The sequence below is a fragment of the Narcine bancroftii genome, chromosome 7 (genome assembly GCF_036971445.1).
Source record: "Narcine bancroftii isolate sNarBan1 chromosome 7, sNarBan1.hap1, whole genome shotgun sequence".
Taxonomy (NCBI): Eukaryota; Metazoa; Chordata; class Chondrichthyes; order Torpediniformes; family Narcinidae; genus Narcine; species Narcine bancroftii.
In genome coordinates this window covers 182,990,017-183,002,081 of record NC_091475.1, presented here as the reverse complement: position 1 = coordinate 183,002,081, position 12,065 = coordinate 182,990,017, and the positions used below count along the sequence as shown (strand labels likewise).

Here is a 12,065-nt window from a genome sequence, read left to right as displayed (position 1 = left end):
ATTCTATTCATTTACCAAAAGCAAGTGGTTAGTCATGAAACAATCTTTTATTCTCAGGCATCTCTAAATGCAGTGCAAACTACAGAATAGATGAAATTACCTCATGGTCTACACCCTCACTGATTTTTCCTGCAATGTGGCAATCTAGTCACCTGCCTTTTCTCTCCACTCTTCCTTCAGCAACATGAAACTGATAACTCCTGAAAAGTAAGCCAAAACTACATTCCACCACTGCAAAAATGCCTTCATTTCCAGCTATGACTTGCTTTCTACTGTATTTCTCATTGCATTAAGTACCTTATTTTCTAAATCTATATTTGACACTTACTGTTTCATGCCCTGAACACAATATCGTCTGATATACGATTTCGGCAGCTGCTTATTGTGAAATATAAAAAGATCAGAACACAGTGTGCCAGAGTTAAACCTTATGAAAATATTTGCTGAGGAAATAAATAAAATTTTATTCAGTTATGAATCACCTGAAACTTTGACCATCAATTTTCCTTGGCATTTTCACTGGATACTTTCCAAAAGCATAGCAATATAATTTATCTCAACAATGTTTTTCCCACATGAGAATACTAATAACAGTCATAAAATATACCATGCTGACACCCTTATTTACTTTTATAATGTTTCATGTTTGGTGTAAGCTGCTATGTATCGCCAACTCATAAAGATAGTTTACTTCTTGGTCACGAACATGCTCCATATTTAGCACAAATGCAGCCTGTTTTTTTTAAATCTATGGTTACCACAGATACTATTTATTAGCTTTGCTACAGTCACCTTATTTAGCGATTATTTATGCTCTGCATTGATGCTATTTATTAATTCTCACAGAGTTATGAAAATGTTTAGCCTAGAAGCTAAGTGCTACCTGTAAAGATGTTATAAAAGTTGGTGTATTGTTGCTCAAAGAACATTTCCTTTAAAGGCTTAGTGGGCTGATCAGTCATCTTCACGTTATGGAAGGATTTAAGGGAGATCAGAGTCCAGCAGGTGGGTTTACTGATCAGGGTAGAAAGGTGGGTGACAGGATGCAGTGTTGTATGTAGGCATATATAATCAAGGAGCAACCTTAGGCTATATTCTCAGTAGAAGCACATAGACTTTCTGTATACAATTAAAACATGTATGATACTGAGGGGAAATCTAGAATTAGAGGACACAACTTCAGAGAAAGGTGTGGCCCACTTAATATAGAAGTGAGAAGGATTTTATTTCTTCATAGGGCTGTGAATTTCTGAAATTCTTTACTGAGATTGATGTTTATGGTTAAAGGTTTTTGACCTGAAGCTAACAGTTTCTCTCTCCAGATGCTGCCTGACCTGATGAGTGTTTCCAACATTTTCTATTTTTATTTCAGATTTTCACATCTGAAATTTTTAGATTTTCAACTATCGATGCATGTTATTTATATGGACTCTTGGAAAGCATTTAAGAAAGTCCCACATAATAAGAATGCAGCTGAAATTAAAAGTCATGGAATTGGAAAGAAAACAAAACCTCATTTCCATGTTGAATAGACAAAGTGTTACTCTGAAGTTATGTCCTCTAGTTCTGGATTCCCCAGGAGGGAAAATATTCACTGAGAACCTCCCTCTCTCCTGAGTATTTTATATGATTGAATTATTCACACAGTGTCTATGTGTTTCTACTGAGAATACAGTAAACAGTATTCTGTTACTGCTGATTCACACGGATTAATTGAATGGTACAAATTGCAAAGAGCGTTGATACCCAGGCTTCTGAATTGAGAGAACTGTGGTTTAATTTATTTATTTGGCAGAGAAAGGCAATATTCAGGTTTTCATGCTGTAATAAATAACTGGCCTTGTCAGAAATGTTAACAGAAACCTTAAACAAAAAGATATATAAAAGATGAACATAGGCAAAGGTAAGTAATTCAAATGGGAGAAGCAAAGTACTTTCTAAACTGAAACTAGAAATATCAGTGTTCTCTGGAATTTTGTGGGAGCAATGAGCCACCCGCATTTACAACTTCCAAACAATACAAAAGATGTGCTTTAATAGTAGGCTAAGCAATGTCCTGGAAGTTTAACTGAGTGTTAGAACTATCAAAGATGTACAAAGAGAATACTGGAAGTACTCAGTGGGTAAAGGATCATTTGTGATGAGAGAAACAAAAGTTAATATTTCAAGTTAATTACAGTTTCTTTTATCAGAACCATTGAAATCTGATGAAGTCATTGACGTGGGCAGTTAATTTCAAAATGAATTTTCCAGCTTTTTGAGTTTTTATTTCACATTTCCATCTTTGGCATCTAATTTTTTTTGTCAAATAGTTTGAATACTTTTGAATAATATTGAAAGGACAGTTGGAAAGGGTTGAGATCTAAAGCTACAGTATTAAGATTGCTGAATAAATTAAAATTAGAATCGTACAACTATAGTTGATCTTTTCCTGACTATTGACTTCAAAGCAAACACAGATAATTTATCTGTGTAAGTTTGTTTTGTTCAGTGCAACCACATCCAGTTTTATCAATATTTAGCAACAGTTGTTACATAAAGCGTGACAATTGTTTCCCCAGTCACCATTTCCATTAAGCTAAGGCATTTTCATTATTGTATTTCATTTTGGACCTGAAGGATATGTAAACTACCAATGATCTTTATTACAATAACACATTGAAAATATTTCATAAGTACAGTACAATGTTTCACATAATTGAAATAGTAGCCTTCTATTTCAAGTCATACATTGAAGTGCAGCATACTTGGAGGGTAGGATAAAAAGCAAGAAAGCCTTCAATAAATACTGATGGTAAATTGTCCTTTGATTCTCAGTAGTGAAAAATACACAAATCATATGGTGAATCATATCTGAAAGGCTTAGATCACTTCACACAATAGGATTCTAGAGTTCATGAAATGGAGAATTTCAGTTACAGCATATCATACTAATCTAGAGGAATGCATATTCACCTAAGTTCTGTTTGTGGTTTTAAACTTTAAGTGTAAGCTTCCTGTAGCCAAACAGGATGAGGTCAAATGTAAACCTGCTCCTCATATTCACCCTACATAGCCTTAAACTGTAATAACATCAATTTTTACAATTTTGGATAATCCCACCCCCATCAAGTTCCACTGTTTGCATCACTTTATTTACTCCTGTACTTTTTCCCTCCCTCTAATCTTTCTTTCTTGCCACCTTCCTAGTTGGCTCTCCCTTTATCTGTCTCTCCCTCTCTCACATGTCTATCCTAGATCCTCTCACCTCAGGCCTCCTTTCCCAGCTGTTTTTGTATATAATTTCACATTTTTATCATCATTGCAATATAGGGTCCTGACCCAAAATGTTCACTGTTATTTCTATCTGTGGATGCAGACTGGACTGTGCAGTTCGTCCAGCCATTCTTTGTTTAACCAAGTATTTATTTCCTGATATTGGTGGGAAGCAGTTATAAAAAGTTTTTGTACAAATTGTGTACATTTTCCACTGAAAACTTCAGGTTTCAATAAAATTTTAATGCAATTTGTTGAGTGGAGAATCTAGGCCAAAAGGTTATTTTTTGTTATTTTTTTCAAAGTCTAATTACACTGGACAACCATTTTTTTCAGAGTTTGCTTCTTAAAAAAATTGGAGATTATGATAAATAACTTCAAGCTGAACACAAAGATAATTTCATTTGCTGGATTACGTTAGAGGATGGAGAAACATCCAATTAACTTTTGAATTTGGAATTAAGCGTAGACTTGCCACAAATACACAGAATGTATCGCACCTGTTGTGACTTTGTCGAGACAATTCTGCTGTATTGAATTTTCTGAAGACAATAAATGCTATTGTTGAATACACTCACTATGCTATTGCCCAAAGAACATGTGCATCAACATGTGTTCGGTCTTATTCAATGTAATTCACAGCATCTTTATGTCAGCTGCTTTTATAGCTTGTCTGCATCTAACCTGACTCAGCATGCCAGGACTAAGACCACATTTATGGAGCACCTGCACTGAATGCATGCCCAGGCATGCCTGAACTGACCAAAACAGCTTGCTTTGTGGGCACTATGACAGGAAATCACAAAATAGATTATATCTACAAAAGAGTATGTGATAGGAAATTTTTAAGGCAATTTTTATGATCAGAGCACAAAATGCATAAAATACACCTAAAAATGTTCAGGAACCAAAACCTTTATTGTCCAGTGTAATTTAGCCATCTTACAATTTTCCTAGAAATTCAGTGATTATATAATGGATGAAACTTCAAACCCCTTAGCATTAATTCGAGTACGAGTTAAAGTCAAAGCATTCTGACTGACCTATTTCATTGGTGTTACCTGCCCCAAAGATTCATCTTAGAGTTTATGTATGCCACGTGTGCTGTCATGATTGATTTTAAACTTTTGAAAATTGTGCCCAGCCCAAGCTTTTAAAACCGAAGTATCTTTTTATCAGAAAACCTGAATACTTGCCAACTTGGGGATTATTTCACAAACTTAAATTAAGCAGACATTGATCTCTGTGTGATATGAGCTCCTTAAATGTGTTTTTCAAACTTTTCTCCTATCTGGAGCCTCACCTAACAGGTCTGTACTTGAGAGAACTGACTGCAGGGGTCAGCATGTCCAAAATGCATCAAGCTTGATTTCTGTTGTGTATTTCCCCTTTGGAAATAACACCATTGGAGAGGAACTGTCAACATGTCTTTCTTTAATGGACTATGATGCCACTCTCAAACTCTCCCCACAATGCACTGTGTACCTGACGTCACCATTCACCATGTACCTGATGTCACGCACACATATGCATTCCCAGAACACGCTTCCCCCTCAAATGTTTTGTATTTATTAATAAATAAGTATAAAGTTACATAGAATTTAACAATGTTAACACTACAGAGAATTTAGCTAATTGAACTTCCAAAATTAGCTTCAAATGGCTCAGTGTCGATTTTAATGAACCTCTCCCTTCCACAAATGGGAACACTTTCTTGCTCTCTATCATTGATGAGTACTCTCACTTCCCATTGACCATTCCATGTCTAGACATGCCCATGTCATCAGTCATAAAGACCTTAGATTCCATTGTTGCCCTGATCAGGTATCCCAGCTATATTCAGAGCGTCTGGGGCTCAGCCTTTATGAGTGACGAGCTACATCAGTACCTGCTGGAGAGGGGCATCACATCCTGCAGGACTACTGGCAACAACCCCTGGGGGAACGGACAGGTTGAAAAGGAGAATGCCACAGTCTAGAAGGCTGTCAAACTGGGCCTGAAGTCAAAGGCCTTCCAGACTCACTCTGGCAGGAAGTCCTCCCTTTGGTGCTCCATTCCATCCAGTCACTACTATGTACTGCGACCAACGCTATTCAATTTCAAAAGAAGGTTGGCATCAAGAACCACACTCCTAACCTGGCTCACCACTCCTGGTCCAGTCCTTCTCAGGAAGCACGCGAGGAGAAGTAAGACTGACCTCCCTGGTGGAAAGGGTGAAACTGCTCCACACTAATCTCACATATTCCTATGTGGAATACACAGATGGCAGGGAAGATACCATCTCCATCAGGGACCTGGCACCCGCCAGAACAGAAGGTCCGTTGCCTCAAGTGCTCTGTGAGCCACGGAGCTCATTCTTGCCACCCTCAATCAGGGCCTCAGGGGATCCGGTTCAGGAGGAATGTGTGCATCCCCCTCCACCATTGAGCCAGAGACCCAGCCCGCCTCTTCTCCCTCACAAGGGGACCATGAGAGTCAAGTAGTCCAAGGCCCCCTGATGCTAAGGCATTCCACCACGATCTCCATACCCCTGGACTGCTTAAATCTGTAAATTTGTAAATAACTGTATTTTTCAACTTTTTTTTTCTGAACCCATGTTCTCTGTCTTTATTTACCCTGAATTGTACAGTAAAGGGTGAATGCAGTGAACTGGAATTCACTGGTAGTGTGTTGTGCAGATGGCTGGTTCCAGTCCCATCTGCTCACATATAATCCTAATTTCCCTCCCTAAACCCAGAACCCTTCTGAAGACTACTGTGAAACTTTACCCATAGTTATAAGCTAATAAAAGCGATTGTTCTCCATCCAGTTGAAAGAGCTTTTATTCACGCAACACAGAGTCTAAGCACGATAATGTATCTGCATGGCCGTCCTTGTCTGCCAGTAACACAGGAATGACTTTCTTAGGGTGTAGGATCAAGCTCAGTGGTTTATTGTCCATTACTAAAGTAAACCTCTTACCATATAGGTATTGATGAAATCACTTAAGACCAAAGATTATGGCCAGTCCTTCCTTCTCCAGTTGCACATAGTTCCATTCACAAGCCGCCAAGGAGCAGGAAGCAGTTTCTTCAAGTGATTGAAAGCTTTGTTGGTTTCCACATTCCAGCACAATTTCTGGTCTTTTTTTAACATTTGTTTCAGTGGGTTACACAACTTTGACATGTCTGGAATGTGCTTTCGATAATGGTTAACCAAACCTAAGAACGATTGTAACTCCACTTGATTCAATGAGAAAAGTGCAATGCGGACGCCTTCGGTGCCAGTTGTATCCATCCTGACTCCTGCACATTCAATCATAAGTCCCAAATACAATACTCAGGATGCCATAAATATTAATGCAGTTGGACTTCAACCTGTTCTAACCTGGATAAGACTTTTGAAGGTAAAAAATACAGTTAGGTGCTCTGCATCGTCCCATCCCATTATGATGATGTTATCCTGGTAACATCCAACATTTAGTCCTTGCAATAGTTTGCCCATAACCACTTGAGGTATTGTTGGAGAGCTGATGATATCCCATATGGCATCCTGGTGTAAGTGAACAATCCCAGGTGAATATTGATCACCACATATTTCCTAGATTTGTGGTCCAATTTGACTTGTTGATATGTTTATGATAAGCCCAATTTTGTGAACTTTTTCCCATGATTCAGAGTTTGAAATAATTCAATTGCCCATCTTTTATCAGATGCACTTTGTCAGGATGGTAGAAGTGCAGTTTGCACTCAGCACAGACTTGGCATGACCTGGCCATTTCCCTGATGTCTTCAATAGAGAAGGGCAGGTTGCATGCCTTGATGAAGTGAGCCATGTGACAGAGCTCGTTGTGAATTAACTGCAATTGACTGGTGTGTGGAGCATCACAGGTTCTTTGGGATAGGGCATCTGGAGGTTCATTGAGTGTACCTGGCCTATACCCTATCTCATAGTTATAGGTGGAGAGTTTGATCTTCCACCTCACGATCCTGTTATTCTTTATTTTACCCCTTTTTGTGTTATTGAATATGAATGCTACAGATCGCTGATCAGTGAGCAATGTAAATTTCCTGCCAGCTAGGTTGTGCCTCCAGTGCCTGATGGCCTCCACAATGGCTTGAGCCTTTTTCTCCACTGAAGGGTTTTAGAACTCGTGGCCTTGTAGGGTGCAGGAAAAGAAATCTACTGGCCTGCCTGCCTGGTTAAGGATCGCGGCAGGGCTATGTTGGAGGCATCACTTTCCACCTGGAATGGTGCATTTTCGTCCACCGCATGCATGGTGGCCTTGGCGATATATCTCTTGATGTAGCTAAAAGCCACCTGGGCTTCGGCCGATAATGGAAAGGAGATGGATTTTAAAAGGGGACAGGCATTGTCAGCATAATGAGGTACCCACTGGGGTAGAGTATGAGAAGAAACCCAGGCACCTCCTTAAAGCTTTATTAGTCCTTGGGATTGGGAGGTCAAAGTGGGGGTGCATATGCTTGGGGTCTGGGCTGATGATGTCATTCTCCTGTTACGAGCCCAGAGGACACATAAACCCAGCAGCAATAGATATTCACCAAGACAAATTGTTACTTAAACAAAGGTTGCTTTTAATTATCTTTAAACATGAAAACAGGATCAAACACTAACTTACTTAACCTAACTTAACTGTCCTTTTAATTCTAAGCGCATGTGTATGTAATGTGTGTGTGAAAGTTCAGAAAAGTTCTTTGGTTCACAATCCAATCTCACTTCTCATTCCTCCAAGTTCACTGGTTGCAGGCAATTCTTATACTGTGCACAGAATTTAACATTTATAAAGTTCACCAGGCTTTGGTGCTTGAAAGATAAATGTTTACCGCTCAGGAAGATTCTTTTCAGTTTTCAGAGAGAGATTTGTTGTTCTAGGACATCCACAGCTGACTCCTTTTTAATCAGCCACTCCAGTGTCTTGCTGATGAAACTTGCCCCCTCAGGGATCTCCAGGTGATAACTTCTTTCTTTTAGGTCACCACAGAGTTCCTTTTTGTTTCTCTTATTCCAAATAAAACATTAGACAGCTAGTCCTCTCCTCTTGCATGAACCACAGGGGCTTTGACCAGGTTGAAATAAGAACCTATCTTCCAAATGGGGTTTTTCCACAAGCTTGCCAGTTTGTCCTGTTCCAGTCCCAGCTCCTGCTGCTGACTGTAAAACTGTAGAAGTGATCTCTGTCTCTCTCTCTCTCTCTCTCTCTGAGAGAAAGCCTGTTTACTCTCTCTCTCTCTCTCTCTCTCTCTCTGAGAGAAAGCCTGTTTACTCTCTCTCTCTCTGCTTCCAAAACCCCATGACCCTCTTAGAACAGCTCCAGACAATCTGCGGCTCTGACAAATCTTTCATCTGTTGCCTTTTTGTAAACAACAATCCATTAGTGAAGTCTCTTGGGCACTCTCCAAAGCTTTTGCAAAGGCTGTGGAGCAGATATGTCTAGCATTAGCAAAGCTCCAGTATTTCAAATAAGATCTGTTTTAAAGTTTTTGTATGTGACCTACTCAAACAAACCTTTCCCACTTTTCTCCCCAAATCATATCTATATACTCTGTCACACTAAATTTAAATTTGGCTTGTATTATAGTTTAATGATTTTTGGCTTTGGACATGATGGTGGAGGGGTAGCAGATGGTTCATGCAGTTTGATTATTGGGAAAAACAAGGATAGCAAGTAATTTCACACTGGTCATTCTAATAGTAGTGATGGGAATCCTTTGCAGGACATCTGGCATCGAATGTTTCGCCTGTCCACAGAAGTAGCATCCCGAGTTATGCTGCTGTAGTTGGTACTGGGGATGGCTGCACTCTGTAGGCCTGGTCTTCCGATAAGGCGCACCTTTCGTTAGAGAGGTTGTCCACTCCCAGTTAGTCCTATTCAGCATCATTCTATATGATGGAATATACAGTATCAGTAATCAGATACAATAGTCTAGAAATTTTAATCATTTGTGCGTTTTATTTTACAGGTGATTTGTGCATAATTTGCTGTGATCTACTCACATGATCATTTCTGTGGATGAATCAAAAGATTTGCAACCTGCTGAGGGCAAAGTTAAGGTAGGATGGCTATATCCAAATTTTCAAAATGGAGGACATCCCTCTAAACTGTGAGCTTCACACAAGTAGAAGTGCTATGCGCACATTTGAGCATGGGCACACAGTACATTTGTCCGAGGGTGCGAGTGCACACAAAATACGTACAGCTTAGAGGGGACACAGCCTCAGAAAACTCAGAAGAATAAGGAAGTCAACTGCTCTGTCTCCAACTCTCCACACATCCACTGTCCACTGCATTAACATAATGTATGGTTTTTAAATTTATTTTTAATTGGTTTAAACAAACATTTCTAAAGAATGTATCTCAGATATATCATATATTCATATTTGCCACGATTTTCCACATAATATTTCTCTGAGGTATACACTTAAAGAGAAAAGAAGAAAGACACAATAAGAAAAAGGAAACTATACAAGTAGGCAGCTGATTTTTTTTTTTAAACAACATTATCATTGATTTGTAAGAATAAGGTCAGGTCTATGAAGTATTATGTAGTTAAACCACTTTTCCTAGTATAAATCAAATTGTTCAATTTATAATTAACAGATGCTGTTATCTTCTCCATTTTATAAATGCCCATTATAAATTCCTTCCATGTGTTTAAAGTTGGGCTCTCCTGTCAGGTGTAAAAAAGTAACTGCAAATTGACAGGTAAGTACTGTGTCCCTTCCTTTTTTGAGAGTTTTTCCCCTTAATTTGTCCTCTATTTGGGGGTGTATGGCCTTCACCCCAAAAAGGAGGACAAATTAATGACTGACTCAAGGTGGTGCTGGACGAAGGACAGAGTCCTCAAAAGCCGGACTGTCCGGCCTAAATCCTGATGTCTGATCACCCTAGTATAAGGGCGTTTAAGACTGGTGATGTAGATCTCTACAGGAAGTCCAGGTACGATCCATGGAAGGCCATCTCAGCAGAAAAGTGGCAATTCTGAGGGAAGCGAGACAGAGTCTGATACTTGCCAGCCATGGCAGGGATTACAGGCGAGGCTGAACAACATAAATGGCTGTGATGCTTCACTACCCAATGAGCTGAATACTTTTTATGTTCACTTTAAAAAGGAGAAGTCAATGGTACTGAAAAGAAAGGCCAAAGTCAGAACATCCTTCAAGAGGGTGAACCCTCGAAAGGCATCAGGCCCTGATGGCATAGCTTGCATGGTACTGAAAATCTGTGCCAAAAAAATAGCTGGAGTGTTCACAGACATTGTGAATCTCTCATTGCTGCAGTGAGAGGTTCTCACTTGCTGTAAAAGGGAATCAAGAAGAGCAGAGTGAGACACCTCAATGATTATCATCCAGTAGGACTCACATCTACTGTGATGAAATGCTTTGAGAGGTCGGTCATGGCCAGAATGAACTCATGTCTAAGTTAAGCTCTTGGCCCACAGCAATTCGCCTACTGTCACAATCACTCCACAGCAGATGCAATCTCACTGGCTCTCCACTCAGTTCTGGATCACCTAGACAACAGCAACACATATATCAGGCTATTCTTCATCGTCTACAGCTCAGCTATCAACACCATCATACCCCTAGTACTAGTCAACAAGCTCCAAAACCTAGGCACCTCCCTCTGCAACTGAATCCTTGAATTCCTCATTGGAAGACCACAGTCAGTGCGAATTGGTAACAACTCAACACACCACACCTCAAGATTACTGCTCTACTCGTTCTATACCCATGACTGTATGGCTAGGCACAAATCAAATGCCATCGACAAATTTGCTGATGACACCATGGTTATTAGCAGATCACAAATTGCAATGAGGAAGTCTACAGGAGAGGGATAGTCAGCTAGTTGAGTGGTATCACAACAACAATCTTGCTCACTTAATGTTAGCCAAACTAAGAAATTGATTGTGGACTTCAGGAGGGGGAAATCAGGAGAACAGAAACCAGTCCTTATCGAGGGGTCAACAATGGAGAAGATAAAGAACTTGGGAGTCGACATGTCTGAAGATCTGTTCTGGAGCCTCCATGTTAGTACAATCATGAAGAAGGCTTGCCAGTGCTTCTACTTCATGAGGAGTTTGAGGAGATTTGGTATGAAATGAAAGACTTGCAAATTTCTAAGGGTGTACTGTGGAGAGCATTCTGACTGGTTGCATCACTGTCTGGTATGGAGGTAGCAATGCACAGGGCAGGAAAAGGCCACAGAGAGTTGTGAACTTGGCCAGTGCCATCATGGGCATCAGTCACTCCATCAATGACATCTACAAGAGGAGATGTCTTAAGAAAACAGCCTCTATACTCAAGGACCTTCACCATCCAAGCTATGCTCTCTTCACACTGCTACCATCAGGAAGTAGGTAATGGAATCTGAAGACGAACACTCAATGGCACAAGAACAGCTTCTTACCCTCCTCTATCAGATTTCTGAACAGACAGTGAATCACAGACACTACCTCATTTTCTCTTTTTGCACTAATATATTTATTTTTTAAAAATAATTTAGAGCAATTTTGCATCTGTAATGCTGCTGCAAAACAACAAATTTTGTGACACATGTTTATGCCAATAAATTCTGTATCTGATTGTCTTCAAAATTGGTTTGCCTACAGAAGATAGGAATAGATGGATATTTTTCTGCCTAATGACTAGTGGTGTTCAACAGGAATCTGTTCAGGGACCCCTACTTTTTGTGATTTTTATAAATAACATGACAAAAATGTGGAGTAGGGGATGGTTCAGTAAGTTCACAGATAACACAAAGCATGGCAGTGTTGTAGATAGTGCAGAACATTGTTGTAAGTGACGAG

General features: G+C 39.6%; 1 protein-coding gene across 6 annotated transcripts in view; it reads left to right on the top strand.

Moving 5' to 3' along the window:
• stard13a (StAR related lipid transfer domain containing 13a) overlaps positions 1-12,065 on the top strand; it is a 684,147-nt gene that overhangs the window by 98,531 nt on the left and 573,551 nt on the right. For all 6 annotated transcript variants that reach the window (XM_069891632.1, XM_069891628.1, XM_069891627.1 and 3 more), the window contains one exon: positions 9,216-9,306. The gene's annotated coding sequence lies outside the window, so the exon portion shown is untranslated. The remainder of the gene's footprint in view (positions 1-9,215; positions 9,307-12,065) is intronic.